The sequence below is a fragment of the Ambystoma mexicanum genome, chromosome 11 (genome assembly GCF_040938575.1).
Source record: "Ambystoma mexicanum isolate Mex_15411 chromosome 11, UKY_AmexF1_1, whole genome shotgun sequence".
Taxonomy (NCBI): Eukaryota; Metazoa; Chordata; class Amphibia; order Caudata; family Ambystomatidae; genus Ambystoma; species Ambystoma mexicanum.
The window spans coordinates 121,175,947-121,202,831 of record NC_090934.1 but is presented as its reverse complement, the minus strand read 5'-3'; positions in this window follow the sequence as shown (position 1 = coordinate 121,202,831).

The window sequence follows — 26,885 nt, the reverse complement described above, 5'->3', positions numbered from 1 at the left end:
GTATGCAGTCTGTGAACAGTTTGCATTTTCGATTTCCCAAAACTTGTTCACGTTTTCCTAGTTCACAAAATCAAGCAATCACTGGTAAAGCCAATAGTGTGGGCTTTTTTGTAGACACGGGATAGACATTTGCTGGTCACTGCCATGGTGGTATTCCTTGGCGATAAGATAGCAACAGGTGGAACATGGTGTGATTACTTTGGCTTTCGCTAGCAGTGCCTGTAATACACATCTTCTACCTATACCCAAGCCAAAACTAATGGCCGTGCCAATGGGGAAGCCACAATTGGTTTAGACATTTTTATTCCATCAGTAGGACAGTTCAACTGTAATTGAGCTATTACCTCTCAGCATACTGCTTAGAAATAAAAACTGACAGGCCAAAGTTTTTTGTTACTGCTTGATAGAGCTACCTCATAGAGATCTGGGGAGGATGTGTTTTGGGTGATGAGGAGCAGGTTGCGGGTGCGAATGGCCTTTGGGATTAGCATGGCCATGGGCAGTCAGTGGGTGTGTAAAAATCAAACAACAACCACAAGCTCTGCGTCCCTCCTGATGTCATCTCCATCTTAGCTGTACCCCAAAGCAATAGTTCATGATTACAAATAGTGCTTAAGCACCATCTAATAGCCAAAGCTAAAAATAACTCTTCTTTGAGTAACAGACACGCAAAATGTTTTCCCACTAAGTCTGGCATATGAATGCATGTATGCGAACAATAGTGTGATCTACCAGATAATGCACAATGTGGGAGGTTAAGATACAGTAGAATGACATTGATGTTGCCACTATGGACAGGTTATTTTGATAGTGACATGCCATTTTTACTAATATTATGAGGAATGCCAAATGTGTTCTAACATGTGTGTGGGGGCTTATATTGGTGCAGGCAGTCTGAAATGTTTCATTACATTACAGTTGGCATAGCATTTTACTGGCATTATAGGAAAGCAAACAAGATGAGTGCTCTTGCAAAGGGGCACTACATCACTACAGCCTAAACATTCATGTGTTTTATAGTGGAATTTAGTTTTAGTGCCATTATAGACCAAGAGAAAATTATGAGCATTCTTATGTGGGTAAGATCTACATGGTGCTCCCAGTAGGGACATGGTTTCTGAAAGTGACATGATGTGTTTAGTGCCCTTATAGTCAAAGCAAACATGAGGAGTGTTCATACATGGGGAGGGGTCTACATTGGTGCACCCAATATGAATATGTTTTCTTACTGTGGCATGGTATTTTAAACGTCATTATGGGCAGAGAGACTATGATGAGTGTTCGTGTGTGGGGATTATACATTGGTGCAGTCAGTATGGACATTGCTTTCTACAGTGGCAAAGGATTAGTGGCAGCACTATGGCCAAAAACTAAACACATTGAGTGTTCTTACTTGGGATGAGCCCACATTGTTGCAGCTAATATGGACATGGCACTTCATATTTGTATGAATTGTACTGTGCACCACAGCCATTTGCACAATCTCTGGGTCGTCAGATCTAGAAGAGATTTGCAGGGTTTGGTTAATTCGAATGAGAGAGAAAGGGTGAGCTCTGTGTGTGTGCAAGCATTTTATGTGTGATGTAATAGGAGTGTTGAGGGCTTTGTGTTCAGAGGGGGCACCTTGTACTTACATTGTAGGGGTGTTGGTTTTTCTTAAAAGTTCAGAGTTGAGTTGCTTTGGAATCTGGGAGAAGGGCCTCATCACAAGTTGGGCTGTAACCCTTAAATGCGGGGGTAACGCTATTACCGCCTCATGTAAGGGCTAGCCTGATCACGAGTTGGGTGCAAAATAGACTGTTTTACCTCCAGCTTTTTTCTGGAGGTGAAAATCTCCTTTAGCGCCCTGAATTACCGCCAGCTGTATTAGCACACATATTAGTGCCGAAGATTCTCCATTGGGCCAATGGCCCAGGTGGGCAATGGGGATTTACAGTTAATGCTCAACCTGTGATTCGGCGGTAATACCACCGGACCAGTGGATGCTAACGCTACAACAGTTTTGCGTTATTACAGCCGCGATACCGCCCAACTCGTGATGAGGCCCAGGGTCTTTTAAAGTCGTGTATGGGTGGCTAGTTTGAGTTTGCATTTAGTAAGTAAAGTGGAGAAATTGAGAGTTAGTATGCAGCAAAGCAATGTGCTTTGTGTCTATGATACCTAGAAAAAGGCTACAATATACAATAAAAAGGCTACAATATGCTGCTAGGTGGGTCACCTAGCAGCAGAAAACAATTTATATCAATGCACCCAATATGTATCAACGCAGCATGCTTCGTCATTGTGACAACTTGGATTCTGCGCCGCAGGAGTAAAAGGATGAGTAGTGGCAAAATGGGGCACTCAGCCCTCACACTTCTACGAAGCAAAACCCAACGCAATCATAAAGGTAAAACAGGGACAGTTAAGAGATATTCCTAGTTTCACCTTTAGTGGTAAAGTGGTCCGCGGGAAGGATGCTCTTAAGAGGGGTCTGAAGGTGAACCAGTAGTGATCCAAACAACGCAGGATCACAGTCCAAAATAAAGGGAATGCCCAATCACAGTTCTATACAAATATAAACGCGTTGATTATGCGCACCATCTGCATGAAGAACAAAAAGGGACCACAATACAAAACCGGACCGGAAAGGGAGAAGAGAGATGTGACAGACTGGAGAAACTAGCACTCTGAGCGTAGTTTCAGGGGTGGCAGGTACGGTACTACAATAAAAAAAGGATATCTTGTAGAAACCAATAGCGATTGTGACCTAACCAGTCTCTAGGGTCCAAGGAAACGAGGGGGCAGTTCAGAGTCAACAGTACCTAGATTCAGCTCTGGGTGGGCTGACGCAGTTAGACCCAGAATCGAACATTGATGCAAGCTGATCAGGCTTAATTTAGGCATGTAGGATTGTGGAAGCCACGGCATTAAGCGAGTGTCAAGTAGGGGCGAGTGCGAATGCAGGTGCTCTGCATGGTAGAATAGTGGCTCTTCAAGATGAAGGCCGGGGCATGTTAGGGAGAATTTTAAGTTTCTGTGCTAATTTTCTTTAACCTTAGAGATCTGGGACCTTTTTGATTTTGACCTCCTGAGTGGGTCTTTTTGCTACCCACTCATGCCTTTTCCCTTTGACTCAGATGTTGTTTTCCTTATATTTTAATGGAGTCTGGTAAACTCCATAGGCATCTGCTTTTTATATAGTGACACACAGCACCATTTGTGCAGTTAATGTTTAAATACATTTTCTTGTGTGAACTGCAGTTCCGAAGAATAGTACGACAACTTTTGTCTTACCTTTTTCCTTTGTGGGTCCTGGTGGGTTATATAGTAACTCCTTATCTCACTTTGCATGTAACCTTATGTTACACTAACTAACGTGAATGGCTGGTGGCAGTGGTTTCTTTTTACTACCTTTTGTGCAATGTATCTGCAGGCTGATTTCTCAGCTGCAATACAGCACCCATGGGAGACCGTTTAACCAATATGGCCCCTGTCTTCCTTTTTCGCCATTTCTTGTTTGATAGACCCTCCTAGGCTTTTACTCTGTTGTTTAGATCAGGTTTGAGCCCATTGTGCATTTTGCCGTTGGTAGGCTTAGGCTTCAGCTCTGAAACCTGCCCAGGCTCCAGTGTCTCTGGGAAGGCAGGAAGTGAGGAAGGATCCACAACACCATTGACCTTTGTTTGTAGGCATGCCTGTCTGAAACTAGTTCAAACTGGGCGGGTGGTAGTCTTAAAGACTACCACCCTTGTGTGATTGACAGCTTAGTGCTGTGAATGAATGGGATTTCGCATATAAGGTGAGGGTTGTTTTGGGCTACTGGCAGAGTCAACCAATGGAACATCAAATCCAAAGTAGAAGATGCAGAGAGAACCTAGCAGCACCTTCCAGGACCTCAAAAGCACCAGTGAAGCCTTGCAGCTGTGCTGACCCAGTATTCCCATCAACAGGGAAGCTCTGCCAAGAATGACTTCCTCCCTTAGGCTAGTGGGACCAACTTGCCTCAAGATCTGCTTCATTCCGGGCCAACCCCTGTGTCGCCGTGAACTTTCTGAGCTGCAATTTCCTAATACCTGGGGTACCTGGACAATGACGAGTGCAACATCTTGCAGAGGACGAATCGGCTAGAACTTTGCAGGCCTCCATGTGAGTCCACATAAGCAAGACATCTTTATCCAGAATCCCCTCACCAGAGTTCAGGACCAAGGTAATTCCAACCAGGGATATTGGTTCTTCTTTGACACTGAGAAAAAGGCACTGAAACCACAAAGAGCCACTAAGATCAGTGGAACTCGTTGCTGCAGATTTCCTCTTGAGGGTGCTGCTGCAAAAGCCTGTTAGACATCCTTTGTTTCATCACCACAACCAAGGTCCAGGAACAAGGGTCTGCATCACTGCATCAAGAAAGAAGTCAGCTGGAACATCTGCTTCAATTCTAAGGTACTGTAGGGCTTTGGGTTTAACCACCGTTGGCCACAAACAGTGCTTCCTAGCTTGGGGAGTGCTCCTTTTTATCATTTTGAATTACTTACAATCAATTGTGCAGGCCTAACAGCTTTTGCACATCAGGTAGGCTCTCTGGATTTTTCTTCAAAGAACTATTGACTGTTCAAATAACTTTTTCTAAGAAGATTGCCTCAGAACTAGAACTTTACTATTGACTTTGGATGTCCTGGTTCCCTAATGGCATTCCTTCTGAAACCTACTGGATTTTGCAGTGCTTGTTCCCTATAAAGGTTTGAACTGTTTTATACTCTTATTGCTGGGGAAAATATGTCCTACATCCGTAGGGAGAAAAGATTATTGTCACAGTGCTACAATGTTCTATTCTACTCTAACACTTTATCCCTCCAAACTCAATATTGTATAGTGAAACATAAGTGCTACTATGTAACGGAACTAAGACACTCGTTGTGGAGAAGATGGAAATGGGTGCAGTGTCTCGTGCTGATATGGTGTCCTTCTAATATGTGTTACAGGTCTAGTTGATTCCTAGATGGCCACTGCCATTCTATTTACCTCAGAAGATTGCAGAGAGTTGATTTCTTGCAACCCTCCGGGTCCTGGCTAAGAGGCTAGTTGTTGTCTTGCTTCCTGCTCTGCTTTCCGCCCTTATTTTTTATTTTTTACATTTATAAGAGTGCACAAAGCAGCACTCGGGCATCGTGGCACTGATACAAGCAAGGCTTGCTTAGTTACAGGAGATAGAAGGAAAGACAGCCTGTCTGTGGTTCGTGGTTACATTGAACCTAATACCAGACAGGTAGAGGTTAAACATGCAATTTTACAGAGGGTGGGCTCTACGGTTCAAAGATTACAGGGGTACCGGATACAACTAATGCCTTCATGGACACAGGTATCTGGGTTTACCTCAGGGTGTAGTGTGGACTAGTTGAAGAGCCTCGTTTTGAGGTCTTTGTGAAAGAACAGGTGCGAAGTCTCATTTATTAGGGTATTTGGGAGGGCATTCCATTGTTTTGGAGCTATGAATGGGAAGCTGGTGCCACCCGCTTTGGCACGTTTAATGGTGGGGATGTTCAGTTGGTTGGAGAACTGGCTTTGACTACTTTCTCTGAAAGATAAGAAGGGGCTGTGAGGGAGAGGCATTTGTGGGTTATGGCAAGGGTCTTGAATATGATTTATTTTTTGACAGGGAGCCAGTGTGCAGCACACCTAGAATAGGAGATATGCTCTCTTTTGGGAATGTTCAGGGCTGCTCGGAGCACATTATTTTTAATAATTTGCAGTATGTTGAGATTTTTGGCTGAGGCACCAGCAAAGAGCATGTTGCTGTAGTCAAGATTTGCCCCTATGGTGGCTCTGGCTATTGCGAGACAGTTCTGAGTAGATTGGCAGGGTTTAACTGCAAGGATCAATTTCATTGTGAATGAGGCTGAGGAGGCAATGGCGCTAACCATGCTTGTCATGGAGAGTGTGGAATAGAGGTATACCCCCAGAGTCTTTACTGAGGATGAGACAGTGATTTGTGTCTTGTCTATGGTGAAGGGGCTGTATTGTTTATTAAGCTTATTAAGGGTTTCCTTTGGGCCGACTAGGAGGATTTCAGTTTTGTGCCCCTTGAGGCAGAGCCCGTTGGCTGCCATCCAGGCTTGGATGGTGGCATAGGTCTTGTGCAGTGTCTTGGCATCTTTTTCGTATGAGCTAGAGAGTGGAAGGAGGACCTGAGGGTGTCGGCATTGTTTGTGTTTGCTTTGCCGAGAGAGTCCAGCTTGTTGAAGAGAGGTTTGGTAAATATATTGTACAAGGTGGACGAAGTACAGGAACCCTGTGGGACTCTGCAGTGAATGATGCTGGGTACTGCACAGGCCTGATCAGAGAAAACCTTCATGGCTCTCCCTTCAAGGAAGGATGTGATCCAGGTAGTGGCTTTGGGGGTGAATTGGGATGAATTTGTGAGATGTCTGCAGAGGGTCTTATGGTCCAGAAGGTCAAAAGCTGCAGAAAAATCAAGAAGGAGGAGAAGAGCTGGTTTGCCTTCGTCCATGATTTCAGCTAATTGGTTTTGGCTTGCTTCCTGGCTCCTCTTGTTCCTCTTTCCACCCTCCCTGTTTTCTTTGTGTTCTATTTCCCCGTTTGCTCCGGTCATAATGTTTTCCTTTTTCGCTTCTGGCCTTCATATCCTCCTGACTACACTTACCTTTTTTTTGTTCTGACTCCTGAATTCTCCTCTTTTTCTCAGTTGCTGTCATTTCAGCACAACTGCAGACTTGGATTCTACTTGTAGTTTTTGGTAACAGTGACATCGTGTAGGATTTTGGAGCTCATGAGATACATTGAAAGGGACAACATCTGTTGACAACAAGACCTTTGGCTGATTGTTTTTTTTTTTTTTAGCCAACCCATCTGTGGCCTCTTTATCTGGTCTGTAGTCGCTGTGACAGGCGCTGTGCCTACAGGGGTGCAACACGCTTACCTCCAAAAAGAAAGCTCTGTATCCAGGAAGGTCACCATTCGTGACAGATATCCTATGCCCCTGATCAAAAATATTCTAGAGGCTGTTCAAGGTGCCCATGTCTTAAAGAAGATCGACCTACGTAGAGCTTACCACTTATTGTACATAATGAATGAGGATGAGTAGAAGACCGTTTTCAAGACTCCTTATGGGTGTTTTGAGTATCGGGTGATGCCTTTTGGCCTGGTCAAAGCCACTGCTGCCTTTCAGAGCTTCATCAATCATGTGTTCTTGGACCTACTGTTTCATAATGTTATCGTCTACCTTGATGACATCCTGATTTACTCCAGAACTAAGGAAGAACACCTTACTCACGTGAGAGCAGTCCTACTATGCCTAAGAACAAAGAAATTGTTTGCCAAACCAGAGAAGTGTACTTTCAAAGCTTCTTCTGTGTCCTATTTGGGGTTCATCCTATCCTCAAAGGGAATTGAGATAGATCCACGCAAAAATACTGCCGTATTACGGTGGCCTTCTCCTTCATCTATAAAGGATGTCCCAAGATTCTTAGGCTTGGCTCATTTTCATAGACGCTTCATCCCAGATTTTTCCAAAGTAGTTCTTCTCATCACTTCTCTACTCAAGAAGAATGTTGGATATTTGTGGAACAGCCACGCTGAAGAGGTGTTCCAATTGATAAAGGTGTTATTTTGTTCAGCGCTGGTTCTTATTCAGCCAAACCAATCCAAGCCTTTTGTTTTAGAGACCGATGCCTCATTCAGTGCATTGGGTGCTGTTCTTAAACAAGAGGGTACTGATGGGCTGGAACACCCTGTAGCATACTAATCTAGAACACTGTAAACAAGCAAAATTAGCTACTCTATTTTGGAGAAAGAACTGCTCGCAATACGACCTGTCTGTACTGAGTGGAGACACCTGCTTCTGGGTGCCATCAAACTTTCGAAATCTGGACGGACGATAAGAAGCTCAAGGTCCTCCAAAAACTGGAGTACTGCAATAGCCAACAAGCCCATTGGGCTTACATTTTCCTACAGTTTGAATTTTATCTAACGTACTTACCCTGTCAGCAGAACATTTTAGCAGATGGGTTATCCCGTTATGGCAATGCTACATCAGAAACTATGACGAAATGCTGAGAAGGTCCTGTCTTGCAAGAAATTCCTGATGGTGGTAGATGGTTTTCTGCAGCAGGTCAGAAAGGCCAACATCAACATCCAGGCAGATAACAACCACCTACATTGTAAGGGTGGCTTACTCTTTCAGGGTTCAATGCTCTTCATACCTGCGGTTCCTCTTCAAAGGAGAATAAATTCATGGTTCCATGACACCAAGACTGGTGGACATAAAGGAATCACCGCCATCACAGACCTGGTTTTACGTTCTTTCTCGTGGCCCTCCATAAAGAAGGACGTTCAACAGTATGTCACCACCTGTCCTGTATGTAATCAAGGAAAGTATACCAATGCCAAACCTCTTGGGACTTTTCAACAATGCCCAACACCGAGCAGACCATGGACCCCCATCTCTATCGATTATATCGTGGAGCTACCTCCTTCAGACAACTGTACATGTATCATGGTAATCATTGACCAATTCACTAAGGTGGCTACTTTTTACCCTCTGCCTGATTTACCTACAGCTCCAGAAATGACTTGAGTTTGTCTTAAGGACATTTTCCGGCTACATGGAGTTCCTACTGTTATCGTTTCTGACAGCAGAACCCAGTATACATCACATTTTTGGAGGGTACTATGCAAACAACCTGGCATTGAACAAGCTCTTTCATCGGGTTACCACCCCCACTCAAATGGACATACAGAAAGAGTAAACCACACCCAAGAACAATATCTTTGCGTATAATAATGATCTTCTTTCAGCCATTAAGAGGAGTTCATTCTTTTGTTCTAACATCACACATCCGAGAGCTCTTCCTTCAACTGTTCTTCCACCTACCAACATGACTACCATGGATGCCCTTCTTGATACAATATCGCAAAATCATAAACAAGCATATCTTAATCTGGAATTGAGTAAGAAGACCAACAAGGGATGCGCTGACAGACGGAGGAGCAAGGACCCGACTGGAAGCCAGGAGACAAAGGGGGTCATTATGAGTACGGCAGTAGGGGGTTAACGGCACCAGTAAGGATGCCAGTGCCGTTAACCCCCTACCGCCGCATTCCGAGGTCCCTTAGTGTGTCCCACTAGGGCCAGCTGGTTTTACCAGCCACCCTTAGCGGGACCCGTTAAGCTCGCAATTTGCGGGCCCGTTATTAGCTCCTTCCCCATTCCCATTCCCATTGAGCCCTATGGGGGCTCGAATGGAATGGGGAATGGTTTCGGAATGGTTTCGGAATGGGGATTTACCAGGTCCGCAAGGGTTGGAATGTCCCGATAAGTCGCCATTCCGACACCATGGACTCGAACCCCAAATTCTGGTTGTCTACTAGATTCCTACCACGGTGGGTACATTCTACAAAACGTTCCCCTCTGTACCTTGAACCATACAAGATTAAGGAATATATCAATCCTGTGGCTTACAAATTGCAGCTAAATCTTGGTGACGAGTGCACCCTGTTTTTCACTCCTCGTTATTGAGACCTTATGTTCCTGATCTATTTCTACGGAAGAAAAGAATTCAGAGTACACCTGTTCCCCCTTGCTCCGACGAATACGAAATCTCCAAAATCTGTGATTCTCGGCATCACTGAGGTACTCTACAATACCTGGTCCATTTGAAAGGATACACACAGAGGAAAGAACATGGGAACCCTCTTCACATGTCTCGACCAATCAGTTACTGCAGCTTTTTCATATGAGGTTTCCATGGGAAAAAGGGCCAGGCATCCAGAGAAAAAAGGCTCATACTGTCAGGGCACTACGACACTCGTTGTGGAGAAGATGGAAATGGGTGCAGTCTCTTGTGCCATTATGGCATCCTCCTAACGTGTGTTACAGATCTAGTTGATACCATGATGGCCAATGCCCTTCTATTTACATCAGAGGATTGCAGAGAGTCGATGCGTTGCAACCCTCCAGTTCTTGGGTAAGACAGTAGATGTGTCCTTGCTTCTCGCTCTCCTTTCCAGCCTTCTTTTGCCTTGCTTCCTGCCTCCTCTTACCTTCCGCTCTGCCCTCCCTGTTTGTGTTTTGTTTTTTCCCATTCGCTCACGTCATAATTCTTTCCTTTTTTGCTTCTGGCCTTCACATACTTCTGACTACACTTACCTTTTTTTTTCTCTGACTCCTGAATCCTCCTCTTCTTATCAATTGGAACCTACTTTGTTTCTGTTTCCGTTATTTCACCACAACTGCAGACTGTTGTGAACAGTGACATCCAGTAGGAAATTGGACCTCATGAGATACTTTGAAATGGAGAACACCCTTTGCCAACAAGACCTTCGGCTGATTGTTGTTTTTTTTAGCCTACGCTTTTTCCCCAAAACTTTGTCCCAACCCAACTGTGGCCTCTTTGTCTGGTCTGTACTATTGACAGGTGTTGTGGCTACAGGGGAGCATCCTTTCATCCACAAGTAAATCTCTGCATCCGGGAAGGGGCAGTCTGAAGGGAAGAAGATGGCCAAGATGGCCCGGAAGAAGGGTGAGTCTGATTCCGACAGCGAGCATTGTGAGATACTACTGAGCTTGATTGATGTCACTCCATGTGCTGGAAATGTTTTAGTACAAAAATAACGCACTCACCTGCATTATTATTTGCTTGAATAACTGGATTCTGAAATTCGACTTGATTTTACTATTAGTCGCTGCATATCTAGTGTGATTCTTTTGCTTTTTGTAAAAAATCAATAAATAATGTAACTTTTAAGGGTGTAAGTGTTTACTTGAATCATTTTTTATTTTTTATATTTTTTATTTACTTGTCTGTAATCAAAACAAAATTTGATTTTTACAAGAAATCACATTGCGCATTTCACATAGTAGAAAAGAAAAAATGTTACACGAAAAACATAGAATGCGAGAAGGACTCGATAAGAACATAAGGCAGAAGCCGGACGAAATGGTGAAATGGTGAATCTTTGTTAAGTGACACTTGAGTGAACTATCAGTCTCTATCACTAGTTTAAGTGCAGCCTCCAGCATCTTTACTGCCGCTGTAGACCATTTAGTCTTTTCACCTGCGACCAGGCGACACCACCATGTGTCCTCCTCTCGAAGTGTCGCATCGTACATCAAAGGTAGCAGAAACGCTTCTCGCAGATATGCTGTTTTGGCACAGTTGAGAAGTAAATGTCTTACGGATTCCACCGCTTGTGACTCTGGGCATAATCTGCATGTTTTGGATAATGATTTTGTCCGAATGGCTTTGATTTCTTGAGTTTGCATTATGTTAAATCTCATTTTCATTAATGTTTTCTGTAGTCTTTTGTCAGGGAATTTTATACAATACGTTCGACAATTCATTGGTTGTCTCATTGCTTTTGTTTTTAATTAGCACCCAGAAATCTCTAGAGTTTTTTTGACGTTAAGGTTTTCAGCATTTGTTCAGCATCGTTCTGATACATAGCACCTTTATGATGTTTCAGCCATGCTCTGTATGATTTTGCTGACCACAAAAGTGATGGGTAGAAGGTTTCGAATGAATCTAAACCACTGGCAATTGCTCTGGGCAACCTTCCACACCACCGTTTTTTAGCCCATCTGCACCATTGCAAAAGGGGACGAGCCATGTGCAAATCAGTCAGCAGCTGCCGCCACCGAAGGTAGCAGCCCAGCCCGAACTGCTAGGCCAGGTCCCCTCTGCACAGAAAACCAAGCAACCCCAGACATGTTTCGGCCTTGTTGGACCTCCTCAGTGAGGTGCAGCCTGGTTCCCTGTGGCCCAGCTTTGTCACCCTGAGTGGGACGGGTATGCCCAGACGTGGGTCCTGTGCCTGCTAGGCCTAGAGACCCAAGCTACTCCTCACTGATGAGTCCCAACAAGGGCGAAACATGTTTGGGGATGCTTGTGGTATTGTGCAGAAGGGATGTGTCCTAGCAGTTCGGGCTGGACTGCCTCTTTTGGGGTGGGGCCAAGCCTGATTTGCATATGGTCTTTCCCCTTCTGTAATGGCTTGGCAGGCAAAGAACGGTGGTCTGGAGGGTTGCCCAGAGCAATGCCAGTGGTTACGATTCATTCTAAACCTTCCAGCCATCACCTCTTTGTTTTTGCTTTGTCACCCTGAGTGGGACGGGTATGCCCAGACGTGGGTCCCGTGCCTGCTAGGCCTAGAGACCCAAGCTACTCCTCACTGATGAGCCCCAACAAGGGCGAAACATGTTTGGGGATGCTTGTGGTCTTGTGCAGAAGGGATGTGGCCTAGCAGTTCGGGCTGGACTGCCTCTTTTGGGGTGGGGCCAAGCCTGATTTGCATATGGTCTTTCCCCTTCTGTAATGGCTTGGCAGGCGAAGAACGGTGGTCTGGAGGGTTGCCCAGAGCAATGCCAGTGGTTAAGATTCATTCTAAACCTTCCAGCCATCACCTGTTTGTTTTTGCTGTATGATTTTGCGGCAGCTATGGCAATTTCTTTTTGCTCAGTCTTGTTCGAGACTCTGGCCAAACGCCTCAATTTGCGCACTTCTCTTCTTTTCAAAACCAGTTGAGCATCATATTCGTGGGGCCTATTGTCATTTGATGGAATTTGGTTTCTTTGCTTTTTCCTATACATTATGACGAATGGGAGTCTAGTTTGCGAGGACGTGGTGATTTTGTCTTCCTCGTCAAATATCTGGGTGATCTCTTTGATGTTTATTGCTGTAAGTTGGATTCGCAAAGACTTGCGTGATACCTCCACATCAAATGGATAGGTTTCTTTTGGAATGCTCACTGACTCGAAAGTCGTTGTCAGCAAGTTATGATCGCTGGCTTTAGTTCTGAAGACTTCGTAAGAATCTACAGATGATAGAAGAGAATGTGAAATGAATATGTAGTCCAGCGTTGCTGAGGTGTCGAGTCGTTCCCAGGTTGGGATCATTGGAAGGTGGCCTCGAAGTGTTGCCACATTATGGACATTTCTAGAGTCCATGAAATCTGACCATAGTGCACCTCGTTCTAGAGATGGCGCTGGATGGATACTTGTCAGAGGTTGCTCACACCTAGCATTCAAATCTCCACAGATGACAATGTGATCGGTGGCCAATTTGGTGGTAAGTTTGTCAGGGGTGTCCGCGACGGCACTACAAAAGTCAGTATTATTTGTTCTTTGTGGATTCCAGTAGACATTTACGATAGTGAGATTGGATTTTGTTGTCCCTCGTGATGCCTTTTCTGGGGGAAGCCACTCTGTTTGAAGAGCCAAAATACCATAGGTTTCTGTCACTTTCTTTTTAATAGAGATGCCTGAGCCAAGTTTGACTGCAGTTAAGAGGCCTGATGATGGTCTGATAAACATGCCTTTACTCGCTGGGGAAATACAAGTTTCGTATCTGTCGATCGATGGTTGTTCCATCAACCAGGTCTCCTGGAGGCAGATAATGTCAAATTGTGCCAGATCAAATGCGTCTGGTTTAGTCAAATGTTCGTGGCCTCTCGTGTTCCACGAACACATGAATGTTTCCTTTGGTTGGAGGTCTTTGAGAGGTTCAGGAATTGAGTGACTTGTCGACGTCACTGAGTCATTTCGTTGTTATTGTTGGGGATTTGGGTTTAACACTTTTTTCAACCATCTCCATGGACCTGAGGGTTCACGTTTTTTGTTGTGAAACCACTCAGAACTTTGGTCACTTGTAGAGTCATGTCTCCAGTTTTTCTCCGGTCTGTAGTTCTTTTCTGTATATTTTGGTTTCTTATAATTGACGTTTTCATTTGTTGCATAGTATTTTGATTGGAATCTCCCTCACCGGCTCTCCCCGTCCTCCTTGTACATCTCGCTTCTTTTCTTTGTGATCTGGACTTCTGCGTTCATTCCATGGTCAGGATGCTGTTCCGTCACTCTACTCGCGTGATGCATGGTTTTGTCCGCTAGCACTGGTGTTGTAATTTCCGCGAGGGCAAAACCCATTTCGTTCAAAGCGAGGATGACGTCTTGTTTTAGATCAGTGCTGGCATCCTTTGTGAGATGGAGGTAAGCTTTCGCCTTCTTGTGTCTGTGATATGGTTCAATCAGCACCAAATCTGCCGTGTCTAGGGATTTCAGCTTTGGTATTTTAGCTAAAATTTTGAGGATTGTCTTTCTGTTTAATATTAGAAAGTTTTTCCCAGCCGTCAATTGCTCCATCTTAAAGATTCGTGTTTGGCAAAGTCTCATAGTCGTTGTCCGTCCTGTCTGCGGTTTTGCCATATTTGGTTCCTTAATGATCTTCTGCCTTTGCCGGGAGGTTTCAGTTTTTTCTGGAGTTTGGTTCTCATTTTGTTGTGTTTTCTTTAGTGGATCTAATGGAGCTGTTTCCACTTTTTCAGGAACATTGTCTTTGGGGCTCGGAGTTCCCGGTATGGTCGTAATTGTAGATGGTTTTTTGTATTTCTCTCGAGTGGCAGTATTTTCTGCTGTTTTTGTCGTCCGCTCTTGGTTTTGGTGAATGTCATCTGGGGAGTCATAGACTCCTTCATGGTCCAGGTGAACTGTTGAGTCTGAAAGTGACAGATTTCGCGACGAGTCTTCTGCAGATGCACTGGAGTTATCTAATTCGATTATCGCTTGTTCCTTCGTTGAATTGTGGGAAACTGGACCACGGGACATTGTAGAAGTTTTAGATAGTGGTATGGCTTTGACAGGAATTGATGGAGTCGACTTTGCAATGTTAAAAATTGTGGCAACTTTAGACTGATCTTTATATTTTTTTCCGTTGCATGATTTTGGGACAGGGCGTTGAGTCGCCCTAATAGGAGCATCATTTGCACCATCAGTTTTTGGCTCCTTTATGCCCAACGTCGAGATTTGTTCCATTTGGGAATTCAGCTGTGCTTCTCATAAGCGATTTGCATTAAATTTGGTTTCAATTAAATTTTCAAGTTATGCAAGTTTTTCGTCTCATTGCCTTTCTTTCTCGATGCTTTGCTAGGTTAACGCTGTAATAAAACCCTCTAAGAAGGTTACTTTGGTGTTTATCGAGGCTGATAGTGATATTGAGTCTTTCATTGAGTCATTTAATGACTCGTATAACTTTACAAAAGGGGCCAGTCCCACCGTAATTGCTGACATGATCGTAACAAGGTCCGATTTTTTCGTTGGTGTCTCTTTGGGGAGGTTTCCAAAAGTGTTGCTGGGTCTTCCATTTCTAACTGGAGTTGAGCTGTTGTTTGGATGATCGCTTTGAATTGAAGATCTCCTGGACGGGGAGCCAATGTGGTTCCTTATTTGTCCCAGCTGGGCCAACACTGGTTGAGCCAGCAGAGGTTGAAGTGTGCTTCTTTGATCCCGTCTACTGATTACTGTGGAGTTGACTGACGGTAAAAGTAAATAATTTCCTAGTCCAGACCTCTCAGCACGATGAGGTGGGACGTCATCATCAAGCAAGTTGATTTGAGCCATCACTACGTCTCTAGGCATTAGGTTGTGAACTATGTTCCTTTTGTTTAGATCGGCAGAGCTTTCTGGGCCTGGGACAATGGCCTGCTCATCAAAAGCCTCTTCTGAGATGATTTGAGGTGGAGCTGCTGTGGTTTTTCTTTGTTTAGAGGTTGGGAAAGCTGAGGGAGCTTCTGAGACTGCGTCTAATATTTCGGCATCTGAGAGTTCTACCTCAGATTCTGATTTCCTTTTTGTATGCTTGAAAAAGAAGTCTTTTAGGGAGTGAGACGTCAGAGGATTTTGCAAAAATAACTTTCCTGATTCTCCCTTTTGGGCTGGTACTCTAGGACCTTTTCTTTGCTGTTTGCGATCTTGGTGCAAAAGATCTCCCTGCTCCTTGAGGATTTTTTTTGTTAAAGATCTTTTTTTTAGCAATGCCAGTGTTATGCATCTTTTTTGGCTAATGAATTCATTTGCTGAAGCGTTTGATGGACTGTGCATTGATTTGCGATCTAAGTCCGAATCCATAGGCTCGGTCCCCTCTTGATGGTAAGGGGTATTTTGGAAGTTTTCCTTTTTTCTGATTAGATGGGTGAGCCACAGGGAGGCAAACGAGGCAGCAGAGGGCGCCTCTGCGTCTTTGCTGTGTGCCTTTGTTGTTTTGCCAATCTGGCTGGCGTGAGATTCCGCAAATGTACTGAGGCGTGAAGCCTCTCCCTCGGCCACTTTCGCCAGGGCAATATCCGCCACTATGGCTGAGGACACACTGTCCCCCACCGTTTGCCACGCGAGATCAAGCAAGGCGCCTCCCTGCTCTCCCCCCGCTAGGGTTACTGCAGTCCGCGAGCTGAGGTCGGCCTCGCAGCGTCCTTCGACACCGCTTGGCTCCACCCGACTCGCCGCAGGTGCGGCCCGCGGAACGCGAGCAGACGACAGTGGGGGAGATCGAGTTTCCGGGAGCGTATCCACTGTATGAAAGGGCGGCAGAGGCGGCCGTGGAGGCGGTGGAGGCGGTGTGATCTCTCCAGGACGGACTTCCGCGTCCACGTTCACAGGTAAGAGATGAGCCGGCGGCAGAGAAAGAGGAGTCGAGGAAGGGTGCGAGAATGACGGAGTGCCAGGAGGGCGGGAAGTTGTTAGAGTGGCGGGTGCATCGTCCCCGCTACTTTCCTCAGTGCTCTCCTCTGACTCTCTGATCAATAATCCCTCCTCCACATCCTCAAAGTCGGTGGTCGCGTCCTCCATGAGGCAGGAGGCCATTTTGCTAGTAATTGGAGATATTTGCACGAGTGTAGTAGATACTTTTTTCTGTACTGCCATGGTAGAGTTGGTAGAGTTGGTAGAGTTGGAATTAATACCACCATTCTTCCCCACACTCGAACTTTTACGGATTTCTTTCCGATTTTGTACTCGGGCGTATTAACTCCTCAGCACCCTGCCGGAAGGACTTTTTTACTGAGGCCGAGGCTGGGGCTGGGGAGTGTGAGTCAAATTGTCCGTGCTGAGTGGCTTAACACTGTGTAAGTCTATCGCTCTGGGGAGAAAAGGCAAGGTTTTAGGGTCAACTTGTAGGACCATATTTCTTCACCTCCTAGCCGCTGTAGACTGCTGTTGACTGCTCGCACCTCAGCGAGCCAACTCCGAATAATTGTATTTACTGATTTCCTTGTACTGCTCTACAGCTCGCAATACCCGTTCTAAGATAAGCCTGGCTGCTCAGCCACTCGACTGACTTGTGTAGTACAGGCCTATGTTAAAATTTGCGTCACTAATACCGAGCTGATACGTCTTGTAAAGTGCCACACCAGTTGGACTCTACAAAATCTTATCTAACTCTGCTGGCAAGTGGTGGGATTGGTGTAGAGTGGACTACAATTATAATTGGTTAGACTGGCATTCAAGAAAAACATCCACAAAGCTAGACTCCAACAGACAGTAACTTGTAACATGTCAACAATGGGTAATTTCAATGAACAGGCCCTTGCTGCACTAACAGTAGAACAACTGAAAGATGTATGTAAACCAATGGGTCTGAGTTGATACACAAATTGTTGAATCATCAAAACCCTGGTAGTAGGCCCATAACCCCTACTGCCAACATTGATATGGATGAAGATTCAGAGAATGAAAATTTAGAGCTTAGTTCTAATCTTCCAAATTGTTCAGAGGGTGAAAAGGGTTAATACGGGTCTGACAACCCCAATCTACAGCCTTCTCCTGTATCTCAGTTACCTCCTACCATGATCCCGCTAGGTCACAATGTAAGCCCAGAATACCTCTAACTTGTGAAAATGGGACTGGAACTAGAATTTAAAAAACTCACAGTTCAATCTGAGGACGAGGAAAAAGACAAAGTTTCAAAAAGAGGGAAATGCAGCATGCAAATGCAATGAAAAAGATGTCTCTTGACACAGCTTCCTTTTCAGGGCCTTCAAGATCTGAAAGTCCCAAGAGACCTTGCCTACCAAAAGAGGCAGTGAGTATGCATGATCCTAAGCTTGATGTGTTGGATTGGTTGAGTACATTTGAATTCACTTATGGGTTGCAAGTTATAAAAGGGAATCATTTAGTTTTGTGGATAATGTCCAGGCTCCTCCAGAATGGCTGTGATGCTGTAATGGAATTGCATGCTACAGATAGATTGGACTATGAATAAGTCAAACAGACTCTTGTAGACAGGTTTGGGAAGAGTCCTTCCCAGTGCCTAAAAGGATTCAGTGTTCACAAGAAAAAGGATGGTATTCCTTGGGCTACCTGGGTGTGTAAATGCCTGAAAAACGTAGATTGTTGGGTTAAGGGTTACAAAGTGAACTCCTTTGAAGGAATGAGAAATGTATTTTCACCAGAAGCTATTTTCGATGTTAGCTCCCCTGAGCTGAGACAGCACTTGGCAGACTCTAAGGAACTTGATCCCAAGAGACTATCCCAGGTTGCTGACTTGTTGGTAGCCAATAGGGACACTCATAAGTATTCTGGGGCAACTCAGAAAAAGGATGAGGGTAAGAAGTACAAGAAAGATAGTAAAGAAAATTCTAATCCTCCACCACCAAAAGAGGGCCACAAAAACCATTAGGGTAAACAGCAAGGTAAGTCATAAATGTCTAGTGAAACCTCTGGGACCAAACCAGAGGGAGATTACCAGAAACCCCCATTGCAGAAAGCCTTTGGTAAATGTGTGGTTTGAGGGTCTAGTGACCATTTGAAAGAGGATCCCAGATGCAAGGGTAAACCTTCAGGGGTCTAATCTGTCTCCTTAGCCTTCATTCCTGATGGAGAAGCTCCAAAGACAGGTGCTCACTTTCACTTACTAGCTGAATAACCAATTGGAGTTCAAGCTAGTATTTCTTCAGTGTCCTTTTGTGTGTGGGAACAAAAAAATAAAGATGTGTATAATACCATACCATACTTGATAACACCAAAGAATATTATAAGGACAGTGTACTTGTAGATGGCCAGGAGACCCCTGCCATTAGAGACACTGGGGCCAACATTACAGTGGTTGATGAAAGTTTGTTCAAACCTGAGGATGGAGTTAATGTATCCAAAGGTCCCACTAAACTTGCTGGAGGCCCTATCCAAATGGTCCCCATTTTGCCACCCCTTATTCAGTGCAATACTATGACTGTACAAAGTCCTGTTAGTGTGCAATCTGAAGTACCCGGGAGGGTCTTGTTGGGTAATGACTTGAAATCTCTTGGAGTAGTCTCCAGTACCTCCCAGGCCTCCCAGTAAGAAGAAGCCGGAGCTGACAAAATTGGCCAGAGAGGCAACCTTGAGACACTCTCAGTCTGAGATCAAGGAACAATCCAGTATCTTAAATCCACAAGCAGGCCATCTGTATACTTCTAGGAGGGAAAAAGAGACCAAGGAGCAATGAAGTGTCTCTGGGAAGAAAAAGGGTCCCAAACCCAAACTTGCACTCAAAAGATGGACTTCCCCCAGAGTAAAGTCCCAGGTCACTCCAGTGACCCCACCTCCAGCTGAGGCTGTGTTGGTGGTTGAACAAACTCGTGAATAAACAGCTACTGGCGAAACAGATTTGGAGGAGAACCTTCCGTGCTTGGAAGATATGGATTATAGAGACCATCCTGAGCTGCAGACTTTGCTTGCAGAAGGTAGACTATTTGGGGCAGCTTTCAGCAGAGGACAAAGAGAGTGTTTCTCTCTAGAAGGTCTTCCCCAACAGACAGCTTCCCAGCTGGAAGGGCAAGAGCCAGGGAAGCATATACTCTACTGGGAGAATGGCCTCCTCTACAGTGAGCCTACATAGTCCACCCCAGGGGATTTCAAGAGACTGGTAGTCCCCCAGGAAACACGACAAAGGTTCCTACAACTAGCACATGGGATAGCTCTGGCTGGTCACGTGAGTTCCGAGAAGACCAAAGAGAGGCTTTTTCTGTACTTTTACTGGCCCAGGATGGGTGCAGATGTTGATAAACATTGTAGGAGCTGCCACACCTGCCATACCTCTGGCAAAAGTTGTTGCCACCTTTAGTGCCCCTCCCAGTGGTGGGAGTTCCTTTTGAGAGGAACCCATGGTGGCAACAGTAAAGACAGACACAAGTGATTACAGTTCAAGAGTGTTTATTAAACTGTATAAAGCGGTGAGAAAAACACCTAATCTAAACCTAAATCTAAGATGGGAGGAAGTTACGGTCATCAAATACTAATAAGGCAGTCCTAGTGGCATCTTGTCAAATAAAAAGGGCCTATACTAAAAATAACCTATTGCCAATCCTTACTGCGAAGTTACAAAATAGTGTGGGCTAATGTTCACAAAATTATAAGTCAGGATGGTATAACTGGGGTCTCCCTTCCCCATGTTTTTTTAGCATGGGACGAGGCAGGACTCTAGAGCAAGCAGACTCCTTGGCTTCTCCAGCACAAGCTTACTGTTTGTTTCCAAAATATCAGAGCCTTCTGTGGCCAAGTCTCTTTTACACCAAGTCTCTTGCTGCAGAGGGCCTGATGTACTATTGACAACCAACAAAACGTTCCTTTCAGTAATCTTCCCTTTCAGGTGATTTTCTTTCACTCATGGATCCCCCTTAACCGGGCTCCAATCCTTTTTGTAACCTTGGCTTCCCTCGGGTTCACATTTGTCAGTTTTACCCCGTTCACTTATTCGTAATACCTTGTGGGATTCACTTCCCTTAGCTTTTTATAGACCCCAGTCAGGCTTTACCTTAAGCCCCCAGTCAGGCTTTCCACATTTATTGTTCGTACATTGATTCCCTCAGCCAGGTGTGCACGCCTGTTTCACAATGTCAAAACTTTGGTAATGGGTTAAGAACTTTCGATTGTACAAGGGATTTAAGCTCGACCCTTTTAGGACCACCTTAACTCTCTATGTCTGCGTTTCCTAGGGCCTCTTATTACCATAAAGTTCACAAGAAAAGGGGACCAGCCAGAGTCTTTCGAATGGATGCCCAAATGGCACCGGACCACTCTGCAGCTGGTCTTTCTCTGGGCTTATAAAGTTCACTAGCACACAAAGGTCTTTGTTCATAACAAGTTACCGTTTGCAACCTTCACTCAACACCTTTCGGTTTATTATCAGTTCTCCCTCTGACTCATTGGCTGTCATGACCTCCTTGTCATTTCTTGTCTCAGGGTTCAAGAATGGTGTCATGATTGCAAGCGTGCCTCCCTGCCTCGGTTATCAGTGCAGGGGGTTACTGTGCACCGTTGCATCTGTTACACCACATCTCAGCTATAGTTCCCAGTCTTATGATACCTTTCACAGAGGCTTCACGGGTTTGGGTCAAAAAGGGCAAGGGAACTTCCCTCCTTGTTGTCCCTTTCGGTCTCACCACCTTTCTTCTCTGTTTGAACTGCTGTCCTGGAATAGCTGTTTCCCTGTGTGTTTGTCCTTGCTCAAAGTGTGCTCTCGTGCTCTGCTTTTTATCCCTGTTGGGAAGAGAAAGGGCCATCAGGTGTGTGTAGTCATTATCAATAGCCTGACTCTGCCTGACCCTGGTGTGGGTCCATTGTTTTTCACAGTGTAAGAAAGTTTTTGTGTTAGAAATGGGGGGTAGAGCTTCTAAGTATCCTACAGGGTAGGATGAGTAAAAGGTGTTGTAAGGAAGGTGGTACCGCATCTCACCCGTCGGTGTCCAACTGCCACTCCCCAAAGACCCCCCATCCAGGTGATCTTCCACCACTGGTCCACCCCCAGGAACTGGATCCAATTGTGATGGCCGTGTCCTGGCCACCTGGATGACAGATCTCCAGGGACTAGTCGGTGAGACACTTTCCGATTTCTCTCAGTGGGGATTGACATTGTTGGTTTCTTAGATCCTCCAACCACCTCAGGCAACCAATTTATATACAGCAGCTACTGCCCTTCTTGGATTTTCTAACACTGTAGGTTTTCCTAAGGAAGTAATCTCTGACAGGGAGGTCATATTTTATGTCCCAATACATGCAGGCCATGTGGAAAAACTGTGGAGTTACTTATAAGTTCTCAACAGCCTACCACCCCCAAACACATGGACTGGTGGAGAGGTTTAATCGGCAATGAAGAGCATGATAGGTGCCTTAGAATAACCACTGAGAAGAAAGTGGGACCTTCTACTGCCATGCCTTCTTTTTGCTTCTAGCTAGGTGAAACAAGCTGCAATGGGTTTCAGCCCCGTTGACCTCCTCTATCGGCATCTTGTCAGAAAGAAGGGTTGGAGAGTGCTCCTTCCCAAAAGCCAGTCTGTATCATTGATTATGTACTAGGCCTTGGAAAGGGGATAGTACAGCTGATGGCTGAAGCTTCTGAAAACTTGAAGGCTGGCCAAGCCCTAATCAAAAAATGGCATGATCAGAAAACTAACATGGTGGAGTTTATTCTAGACTTGCTAGTTCTCGTTATGGTTCCTGCAGAGAGCCCTACAGGACAAATGGATTGGACCCTTCAAAGTTGTAGGCAACTTTGGAGAGGTTAATTATTTAGGGAACTTGGGCAACCCCAAGGAGAACCCCTAAGATCTTTCACAGTAATCGTTTGAAGGTCTATCTAGACCAGAAGTAGGAACTTTACTTCTTGCCTCTGTTCAAGAGGAGGAGGAGAGTGAGCCTCTCCCTGATCTCCTAAGGGGACACCTTTCAGATGCAACAATTGAAGGAGTTAAACTCTCTTCAGATCTAACTCTGCAGCAACACGAGGAGTGCAAATCTCTGTTGACTCAGTTTGCCTCCCTGTTTTCTCTGACACCAGGCTTGAACCCTTGGGGCCAACAAGATATTCTCACTGGTGACAGTCTCCCTGTCAAAATCAGGGGCTACAGAAGTATCTCAAGTAAGTAAGATCTCATATAAATGAAGAGCCCAACACGATGCTTGACCTTGGGGTTATTGAGCCATTTACCAGTTCATGGGCTAGTCCAGTTGTACTACTGCCAAAAGCAGGAACCAAAGAGTTGATATTCTGTGTTGCCTATAGGGCCCTGAATGCAGTCACAAAGACTGATACCCATCCTTTACCAAGGACAGATGAGCTGGTGGATAAACTTGGATCTGCCAAGTTCCTAACACTTTTGACTTGACCTCAGGCTATTGTCAAAGAGCTCTGAAAGACCATGCCAAGGAGAAAACTATATTTTCCACCCCAGAACGCTTATACAAGTTTAGGGTTATGCTTTTTGGACTAAAGATCGCACCTGATACATTCCAAAGGATGGTGAACCAGGTTCTGAATGGGTTAGAGGACTTCTGCATTTCATACTGACAGAGCAGTTTTCAGCCCCACTTGGGAAAACCATCTTCATCGCCTAAGATATGTATTGCAGGCTCTTGAACAGGTCCATCTGACCATAAAGGCAAGTAAACGTCAAATTTGTCAGAGCAAATTGATCTACCTTGGACATGAGGTAGGAGGAGGTGAGATTAGGACTGGGACACCCCCACTACTCAGACCCAAGTGAAATCCTTTCTAGGTCTCACTGGGTACTACCAATATTTTATTGAGAACCATGCCACCATAGTTTCTCCTCTGAATGTCATCTTTTCCCGACAGTTTCCTCAGAAGGTCACATGGAATGAAGAGTGTGCCAAGGCATTGTAATCACTGAAAAAGTACCCTGTAAAGCTCCAGTCTTGAGAGCTCCTGACTACAACCAAACCTTTATTGTACAGACAGATGCATCAAATACAGGAATAGGGGCATTTTTGAGCCACCTGGATGAGCAAGGCAGTGAACACCCTATTTGCTTCATCAGTAGAAGCTGAAGGACAGAGAAACAAGGTGGGAATCAATAGAACGTGAATGTTTTGCCATTGTATGGTCTTTGAAGAAGTTTAGGCCATACTTGTATGGTTCAACTTTCCTAAATCAAACAGACCACCAACCCTTGAGATGGTTAATGCAAATGAAAGGTGGAAATCCAAAACTGCTCAGATGGTCTATCAGCCTCCAAGAGTTTGATTTTACAATTGAGCATAGGTCAGGGGGTAATCATTAAAATGCTGATGGTCTCTCCAGGAAGTATGAACGACTGGAACAAGAGATTCATCCAGGAGTGGATTGAATCCTCCTGTCCCTTAGTCTGGGGGGGGGCGAGTGTAAGAGAGAATGTTCAGTTTCTATGCTAATTCCCTTTAAACCTAGAGACCCAATGCCCTTTTCTGGAATCTGGGACCTTTTTGATTTTAACCTCCGGAGTGAGTGGGCCTTGTTCCCTCTGACTAAGATTGTGTTTTCCTTATGTTTTAATGGAGTATAGTAAACTACATAGGCATCTTCTTTTTATACAGTGATACACAGCACCCTTTGTGCAGTGCCACTGAGGAGTTCCTTGGACTCCTCTTAATGTTTACACACATGTTCTTGTGTGAATTGCAGTTCCCAAGAATGGTAGGACTACTTCTGTCCTACTTACCTTTTTCCTTTGTGGGTCCACCACAGAGTAGTATTCGGTAATATTGTCCCCATATATATGGTCGCCATACATAATATCTCCGGGAAAAGGTTGTGGCGACATTATATGTCTGTGGGGATTTCGCCTACTCCCCTTGAAAACAACAGGTTTTGAGGTTTGAGGGGTTGTCCCCGCATGTTGATTGTGATAATTGTGACATTGTGATAATGTCCCTGCAAAAAACGGCCATTATTTGGTGACTTTTTTACCAGGTGGCATTTTTGCAGGGACATTATCACATGGAACCCAGCACACACCACCTATGTGGAGTGCTGGGGTGTTACGTATTAACTCCTTATCCCACTTCTCATGTAACATTTTGTTACACTAACTAACTTGAACGGCTGGTGGCAGTGGTTTCTTTTTACTATCTTTTGTGCAATGTCTTTGCAGGCTGATTTCTCAGCTGCAGTACAGCACACGTTGGTGAGCATTTATCCAAAATGGTCCATGTCTTTTTTTTTTTCACCCTTTCTTATTTGTTCGTTCCTTCTAGACTTTTACTATGTTGTTTAGATCAGGTTTCATTCCATTGTGTTTTGTTGCCTTTGGCCGGCTTCAGCTCTGAAACCGTCCAGGCTCCAGTGTGTCTGGGAATTCAGGAAGGAAGGGAGGAGCCTGAACCTTTACTGGCCTTTGTTTGTAGGCATGCCTGGCTGAAACCAGCTCCAACTGGGTTGGTGGCTTTCCTAGAGGATGACCCCCCTGTGTGATTGAGAGCTTAGTGTTGTGAATTAATGTGATTTTGCATATAAGGCGAGTGCTTTGAGATTACAGGCAGAGTCGACCACTGGAACATAAAATCAAAAGAAGAAGATGCAGAAAGAAGCCAACCGCACCTTCCAGGACTGCAAAAGCACTGGTGAAGCCTCCATTAGGCTGGTGTGACCAACTAGCAAGACCTGATTCCTTCTGGGCCAACCCCTGTGACACAGCGACCTTCCTGGGCTGCAATTTCTCAATGCCCAGGGTACCGTGACCATCGACGAGTGCAACGTCATCCAGAGGACAAATCTGGCTGAAACATCACAGGCATCCATGTGAGTCTACAGACGCAAGAGATCTTCATACAGAGTCCCCTCACCAGAGTTCAGGAAAGAGAGACCAAGGACATTCCAACTGGGATATTTATTCCTATTTGGTGCTAAGAAAAAGGCACCAAAACCACAAAGAGCCACTGAAATGAATGGAATCCATTGCTGCAGAATCCTTCTCTCGAGTTCTGCTGCAGGAGACTGCTAGACATCCTTCCTTTCATCACCACAACCAAGGTCCAGGAACAAGGGTCTGCATCACTGCATCAAGAAGGAAGTCAGCTGGAACATCTGCTTCAATTCTAAGGTATTGTTGGGCTTTGTGTTTAACCACCTTTAGGCAAATCTAGTGATTACTAGCTCGGGGAGTACTCTGTTCTATCCTTTTGAATTACTTCAATTCACTTGTGCAGGACTAACACTTGTGCACCTCAGGAAGGCTAGAACTGTCATATTGACTTTGGCTGTCCTATCTCCCTAAAGGCATCCCTTCCGAGCCCCACTGGCTTTGGCAGTGCTTGTTTCCTATAAAGGTTTTAATTGTTTTACACTCTTACTGCTGAGGAAAAGACTTCCTACATCCCTCTGAGAGAAAAGATTATTGTTACAGTGCTACAGTATTCTATTGTACTCTAACCGTGTTTTCCCTCCAAACTCAATATTGTATGGTGAACCAAAAGTGCTACTACTGACCTTGGTTGATGTCACTCTGTGTGCTGGAAATTTGTTTGTACAATAAGAATGCATTCACCTGCTTTATTGCTGCTTGAATAACTTGATTCTGAAATTCTACTTGATGTTACTATTAGTTGCTGCATATCTAGTGTGATTCTTTTGCTTTGTGTATATATAAATAAATAATTTAATATAGCTTTTAAGGGGTGTAAGTGTTTACTTGAATATGTGCATTTGCTGATTTCATTGTACTGCTCTACAACTCACAGTACCCCTTCTAAGATACGCCTGGCTGCTCAGCCACTCTACTGATTTGTGTAGTACAGGCCTATGTTAAAAGTTGGGTCACTAATACCAAGCAGATAAGTCTTGTAAAGTCCCACACCAGTTGGACTCTACAAAATCTTACCTAAAAAGGCAGTTTTAGGAACGCTTTGTGCATGACCAGGCCGAATAGAGCTTTATCCGCTTGGAGGGCCGATGAGTGACACTCTAGCAGTTCAAGTCGGTGGGCGACGGTCATCGAAGTGGTGATCTTGGAGGCGTTGATGTGCGATCGACGAGGCAGCAGTTCACGGGCTAGCTGGGCTGAGCCATGGTTGTATCCTTTGGTTAGAGTCGGTGAATGACTCCAGTGTTTCGGTTCAGGTACCCGACATTGAGCAGTCGTATCGTACCTACCAGGTGACAAGCGTTGGGTGGGATACAATACTGTGTCCAGCTAGTCGACGATGCAAGCAGAAGTTCGATTGCTGGTGGAGCACAGCTACCAGCGCTGGTGACTTTCATCTTGTTCCAGGTGCGACTGGTTCAGTGTGGTGAACAGGTAGCTTTGGCTGGTCAGGTTCTCCGGCTGCTCTGAGGCCCTTTCAATGAGACTCGAGGATAGGTTCTTTCCTGTTCAGG